The sequence below is a fragment of the Mandrillus leucophaeus genome, unplaced genomic scaffold (assembly GCF_000951045.1).
Source record: "Mandrillus leucophaeus isolate KB7577 unplaced genomic scaffold, Mleu.le_1.0 Scaffold397, whole genome shotgun sequence".
Classification (NCBI taxonomy): domain Eukaryota; kingdom Metazoa; phylum Chordata; class Mammalia; order Primates; family Cercopithecidae; genus Mandrillus; species Mandrillus leucophaeus.
Window position 1 is genome coordinate 1561222 of NW_012104220.1, and position 6928 is coordinate 1568149.

The following is a 6928-nucleotide window of genomic DNA, read 5'->3' on the forward strand; positions in this document are numbered from 1 at the left end:
AGTTGTTGAGATAGATGAACAAACTTGCTCTGCAAATACTCAGAACTCCTTTAATTGACTTTATTATTCCCCCACACACATTTCATTGCATTTCACATCTGCTAACTCACCTTGCAAGGATTTTCCACATATTCACTACTAGCAGAGAGAAATGAAAGGGTCTAGCTCTACTCTTTTCCTTCACCCCTCACTATCTGATAATAGTAATAATCATCATAATAAAATAACAACAATTATGCTTTTTTCTCTCTCTCTCTCTTACCTGGGGAACAAGCAGGAAAAAGCTAGCCCCTCTCTGATCTGGTTGAAAGCACCACGGTAGTTGCCAGGCAGCTGGGTTCCAGTCCCAGCATTCCTAGAGTTAGCTGCATAAACTTAAGTCTTGTGTACTTTTTTAAAGTACTTTTTTTAAGGTTCTCTCTTCAGTGACTTTTAGTTATTAAAAGTCTAATTCATAAAATTTGTATGAGGATAAAATAGGGTAGATGTAAGAATGCATCCAACTCCTCCAGGACACAGAATATGCCATAATCAGCTCAGCAGTTTCAAGAAACACCCACATTTGATCAGGTGTTAAGATAGTTTCTAAAAGAACTCATGCTCATATACACCATGCTCTTGCTTCAATGATTTCCTCAGCCTAGGATATTCTTTCATTTTCCACCCCTACCCCACTGACACTCTTCCATGCCTTAATGTTTGTGGAAACATCCTTTCTTTCTGATAAATGCTGGTTTTGATACACTGCACTCTAACATCCTCAATGCTGACAGCAATGTAGGAACCAAGAGCATTAAGATTGATTGAGAATGACTGAAGATACACCCTGTAATAAAAAACACACACAACAGTCTACCACACAATGAGAAAACAATAAACAAAATGTCAGTAGTAAGTCCTTATCTACTAATAATTACCTTGGTTGTAAAAGGATAAAGTGTTCTGATCAAAATACATAGAGTGGCTGGAATGGATTTAAAAAAAAAAAAAAAAAAAGAGCCAACCCAACTATCTGCTGCCTACAGGAGACTCACTTTACCTATAGAGACACACAGACTGAAAATGAAGGAACAGAAAAAGATAGTCTATTCAAGTAGAAGCTAAAAGAGAGCAGGAGTAAGTATACTTGTATTAATATCAGGCAAAATAGACATTAAGTCAAAAACTGTAAGGAGAGACAAAGAAGGCCATTCTCATAGAATAAGGAGTAAAATGGTGGTTACAAGAGGCTTTATTATGGGGTGTTTGTGGGGTGGGGTTAGAAAGATGTTGATGGAAGGGTACATAATTACACCTAGATAGGAGAAATTAGTTCCAGGGATCTACCATTCAGCATGGTGACTATAGTTAATACACTGTATTCTTGAAAAATGCTAAGAGAGTGGATATTGTGTTCTTACCTCAAAAAATAATAACTATGTCATGTGTCACATTTGTTAGTTAACTAGATTTAGCCACTCCACAATGCAAATATAAAGTCATGTACCATATAACAATGTTTTAATCAATGATGGACCTCATATACTACAGTGGTCTCATAAGATTGTAATACCATATTTTTACTGCATCTTTTCTATGTTTACATATGTTTTGATACATAAATACTCACCAATGTCTATAGTATTTAGTACAGTAACACGTTATACAGGTTTATAGCTGAGGAACAATAGGCTACATTATGTAGCCTAGGTGTGTAGTAGTTTATACCATCTGGGTTTGTGTAAGTACACTTTATCATGTCTATGCAATGACAAAATTGATAGATTTCTCAGAACATATCCTTATGACACAGAACTGTACTTCAAAATATTGTGTTATACATGATAAACACATATAATTTTATATGTCAATTCTTTAAAATTAAATATTGTTAAGAGACAGAAGTACACACATATACTCTGTAACAAACTAGGAAGAACATGTAATGTGTCTCCAAGTTTCCAAATCCTAAAGAGCTGGTGATAATTCTCAATCAGTGTGGCCACTAGGAGCTGGTCTGGCACATTCTTCTTGCGGTCTCTGTGATGCTTCTGTCTGCCCATGCTGCTCACCTCCTCTGCCATCTGCATTAATATGCTCCCTCTTTGACTCAGAGTTTGTTTCAGAAGCTGTTAGTCTTTGCTTATGCATGTTTGCAAACCACATACAGTTGTGCAGGTTGTGCACATAAAGAAGTACTGGGCAAGGGAAGGGAAAGGTGGGATTGACACCCTGCCTTCCCTTTGTCAGCCATGCCAGGAGGAAAAAAAAAATGTCTTTTTAAAACCTGTCCACCCAGAGGCAATAACATTTTGCAATTCACAGTATATAAGCCTACAGTGGCTCTCTTCTCAAAATACCCATTGAATAATTCAGTCTTTATTTAATTTCTACAGAAGACTGTATCCCTCCAAGACCCTGGATAAAGGGACTAGCTCCACGAGGCTGGCTTTGCTTCTCTCTACTCTCAATGTTTCTGGTACAGGGACCATGGTCTCCATGTAATGTGTGCTCTCTCCTCTTAGTCAGTGTTCAGCATCCTGAAAAGGAAGCAGTTTTGAAACCTTTTGGTGAAAAGCTCATTTCTTGTTAGGAATCTGCATTGAGAAGTAGGCTTTCTCCAGGATAACACTTCCTCTGTCACTCCCCTCATTGGTAGCAACTGGGGTTTATATAGTTAAATTATGTAATGCTCAACATTATATAGGCTACATATGCATTACAGCTAAAATCCAGTATCTAACAAGTAAGGCTGTGAGGAATTTTGCCCCTATTTGTTTTTCTCTATTTCCTTTTCTCTGAAATGCATCTCACAATGTTGGGGTGAGTAGTAAAATAACTATATAATGTCTGACTGAATACTGAAGAGGAATAAAACCATTTGCAATGTTTTTCCAATATTTCTCTAAGATCTTAATGAAATTTTAAGTTTAAAGGAACTCAATACAATTTAAGTAATATGATATTCTACAAGGAAGTTTTCACGGAAGCCAAAAACTTCCATCATTATTAAAATTAAGTATGTTGTTATTAAAAGAAGTTTTCATAGAAGCCCCAAATTTTATCATTATTAAAATTAAATATGTTGGTATTAAAATAAGTGGGCTTCTTTTAAATGAACTGAAATGTAAAAAAATTGCTTCAAATTTTAGTCCAAGACAGCATGAAAGAAAAAGAAAATAAATGCTGAAAGGATTAATACAAGAAATGACAGAACTGTTTTGTATCTATCATTCTTTGTGTTTTCCCCCTTCTTCTTGAAGCAAAGATACTATAACAAATAAAAGTTTAATAAGTAAAAAATACATGTTAAATGAAAAACCATGATTAACTTATTAAGGACCATTAAGTATATAATTACAAGGATTCTATTACATTAAGATACCAATTTCTTTAAAGCCAGAAATAATACCTACTGAAACTTTAATTATTTAAATGAGAAGAGAAGGAGGCATGTTATCTTCTCTGACAAAGATTAAAATCAATTTAATTGCTTCTCTGCTGCCTTGACATGATTCTTGCTGTGAGTCAAGCAACCAAAAAGGGAAATTAATACCGCAGCTGTTAATCAAGTGATATCCGTGCACTCCATTTGATTACATCAGGGAGAAAACCATTGCTACTTGGCTGACTTGTGTGTCTATACCCCTTTTTTGCTGTAGTTGGGTTAGCTATGAGAAATGCTGAGGCTGGACTTAATTTTTAGAGTCTGTGATAGCGCTAGGTGAGGCACAGCCTCAGGAAATTGCAAGTTGCTGTGTTTGAGCCCGGGTAAAGGCAGTTCTATCAAGACAGAGGTTTGTTCCAAATTAAATTCACCCTTTGGTGCCTGATTCTACTGTCCATAGTGTGAAGTACAAAGAAACACAAGGGCACTGGCGGAGCTAGAGAATGAGAAAGAATATGAAGGTGTAGCTAAGATTGATGCTTTTTTGCCCATAGAACATAACAATATATTTTTCAAGGTAGACAGCAGCAGTTTCTAGAGGTCAAATACCAACTCTCTCACTCGAATTAGGACATGCATTTGAAAGCCAGGTACAATAACAAGTGATGCACACCTCGAGGCACCCCCGCTCACATCCTCTGATTTTAAAACGAGGCTTTTGTTAAACACTAGTGCTGAATGAACATCCAGCAGCATACTTGGCAAACTAATGTATCTGATTGTAAAAAAAAAAAAAAAAAAAAAAAAAATGGTTTTCTGAAATATTTATGAGTCTGGAAATACAAACCAGTACCCTGCCTCATGATCCCTTATCAGCCCTTGTTAACTTTACAGATGATGAGAGACACTGGGGTTGCCAAAACTAATCGATCTCAGGCACTTTGCACCCACAGAGTTCAGTTTCATCAAGGGCCCTTTTTTCAGGAACTTTTAACTCTCCCCCTTCCTGTTTGCCATCTCTTGTGAGAGATAGAGATGGATAAGAACAATTCTCAAACATACATACTCAGGAAGAGAAAACTCTTCTGAGAACCTTATCCTTTTCCTACATAGGAAAAAACTCAAAGTAGGGATTGAGAAATTTGGTTCCTAGGGAAATGTCTTGCATTTGGGCTTTTTATATCCCTACCAGTACTATGGAAGGATCATAAGGAAAACTGCCCATCCAGAGCAGTTGGAGGAAATGCTTATATATAACAGGATACACAGACAGGCAGAAAAAGAAAATTCTGTCCTCCAAAGATAACCCAACGTTTTTTTAAATTTCAAAAATGTAATCACGGGCTCAGGTCAGCCCAAGGGATAGGTTAAGATGCCCATCAGCTTTTATTTTATCTGAGCCCAGTTCACCTATCCCCAGGACCTGTAGATGACTTTGCCTGGCTCTTTTTCATCAAATACAACTCATCCTACTATATTGGATCACCTTGCTGTTAGCCTGGCACTGTCCCTCCCCATTTCAATTTGACCAAATTGAAACAGATGCCCAGAGGCCGTGAAGATCAAGACTAGTATAACAAAATTTGGAGCCAGTTTCCAAGCTTAAATCAATATTTAACGGTAAGCCTGCTTTTATTTATTTATTTTTTGGCAGGCTTTTACTGGCAAATATCACTTTAAACTGAAAGCCAGAAGCCTTAATTATAAAGGATGCCATTCAGGCTAGATTTTGAAAAACAATAACTCATTTGACAAGACAGCCTGGTAGTTTACCGGATTTCACTCCCAGAAGAAGGCAAGGAGGAGGGTGGTGTTGTTTTCTATATCCTTCAAAGATAAATTTAATTACCTCATCTTCAAGCATGTAGAGACAATTCAAATAGGGTAGAGGGAGAAGGAAATGGGGGAGTGAAATCTATTCACTGTCTCCGACAAATCAAGCAAAAGCCCCATGCCCACCTGCAACATGAGAGGCAAACATTTACAAAGGTGGGGAAGGATCACCCAAAGAGCTTACACAAATGGACCCTGGCTAGAATGAGGACCAGTGAGGATGCTATTCCTGGGTGACCTTGATTTCACCTCACTGCTCTCCAACAGGTGTGCTAAATCTCCTCTAGATGAGTCAAACAAAAGGACAATTGGGAAAGAAGTGACATTACATCAAAATATAAGCCTCCTTGGGCTTGCCAAGCTCAGCAAGACCTACCTAGAGATCTCACTTCTTCAGTATAATTTTTGGAATGAGTTTCAGGGACCAAAATTCTGTTTTGGCCTTACCTACTTTGAACAGTCATAGCAAAACAAAAACAAGTGATCCATGTAAGTAGTTGCTAAACATAAAAACCACAAATGCACACACAAGGTTTACAAAATGAATCCACATCCAACTTAGCAAGCACCACGTCAGAGCTAATAATTGGTCATTAATCTCAAAGAATCTTTTTTTTTTTTTTTTGCTAATGTGCAGTCGGAAATTAGCAAGCAGGAGCATATGTTCCACAAGTACAGACTCTACGAGTGTATCCTGTAACACTGCCATTTACCTTCAGGAGAAATTTGCAATTTTCTAAAGAAGAAAGTTGTCAATCACTTACGTACATAGAATTTAGGGTGGGGGATTGGGAGACAGACTACAGTATAGCTCACCAAGAAACAGAAGGGACTCAGAACAATCATGTAAAGGAGAAAAGAAACCAGTTTCCATCCTCACATGGGCAGTGAGACTGTTTCTGCCCCGCCTGCCAGAACACACAATCAGGAGTGGTAGTCTTTCTAAACGTTGCCTCTTTCTGTTGTTATGGTGTTTCACAAATTCAGACAAGCCTCTAGGTATCACTCTCTTTCCTCTGTGAAGTAAAAATCCCTAAAGACTTCTTCTCCTTAAACCTTTACCATCCCCCTACCCACCCCCGCCCAGGCCTTCTAAGAGATAACACTTGCCTTCTGCTTTGCCTCCAGCTTCTGGGCAAAATAAAGTGCCTTCCATGGGATGTCTTCCAGACCGTCCTGTAGGATCTCACACCCACCTCTGAGAGCAAACCGAGGGGGGCACCCCGTCTACATTGACACGAACACGATTGCAGGGCTTTAATTTTATTTCGTCGACTTCCCTTTGCAGCTTGCCTGTCTCTCCCATGTCTGCCACCCGCAGCAGGAGATTAAAAGAACAGAGGAGGTAGGAGCTCTTGTGAGAACCACGGGAATTTTGGCAGAACCTTTATGGGAACCATATGGCAGCAACTCTGAAGTACATGAAACATTTCTAAGGGAGACGACTCTATTATTCCCAAAGAACGTTTCTCATCTGTCTTGAGTGCACTGAGCACCCCTGCCAAAGGATGGGAATAATATTTTCTGAAAAGACTGTATGGATGCAGATTATATCTGACCTCAATGTATCTATTAGTAGCAGATCAGCATTATACTCCACAATCTATTAATAAAGGGAAAAGACAATATGTATGTTTCTAATATTCTCTAGCTATTCATTACCTTCCTATAACACATTTTACTCATCTTTTGTAATGAAGGGACTGGATAAGTGCCCTTCAGTTTTTT

The 6928-nt window shown here is 38.1% G+C and overlaps 1 long non-coding RNA gene across 1 annotated transcript; it reads right to left on the bottom strand.

Annotated features, from left to right (window-relative positions):
• Nucleotides 1–1213: 1213 nt before the first annotated feature.
• Nucleotides 1214–6557, bottom strand: LOC105547777. Its single transcript, XR_001007270.1, has 2 exons — nucleotides 6311–6557; nucleotides 1214–2519 (listed from the first exon to the last, which is right to left on the bottom strand). It is a non-coding gene; the product is annotated as an uncharacterized LOC105547777 (long non-coding RNA).
• Nucleotides 6558–6928: the final 371 nt, after the last annotated feature.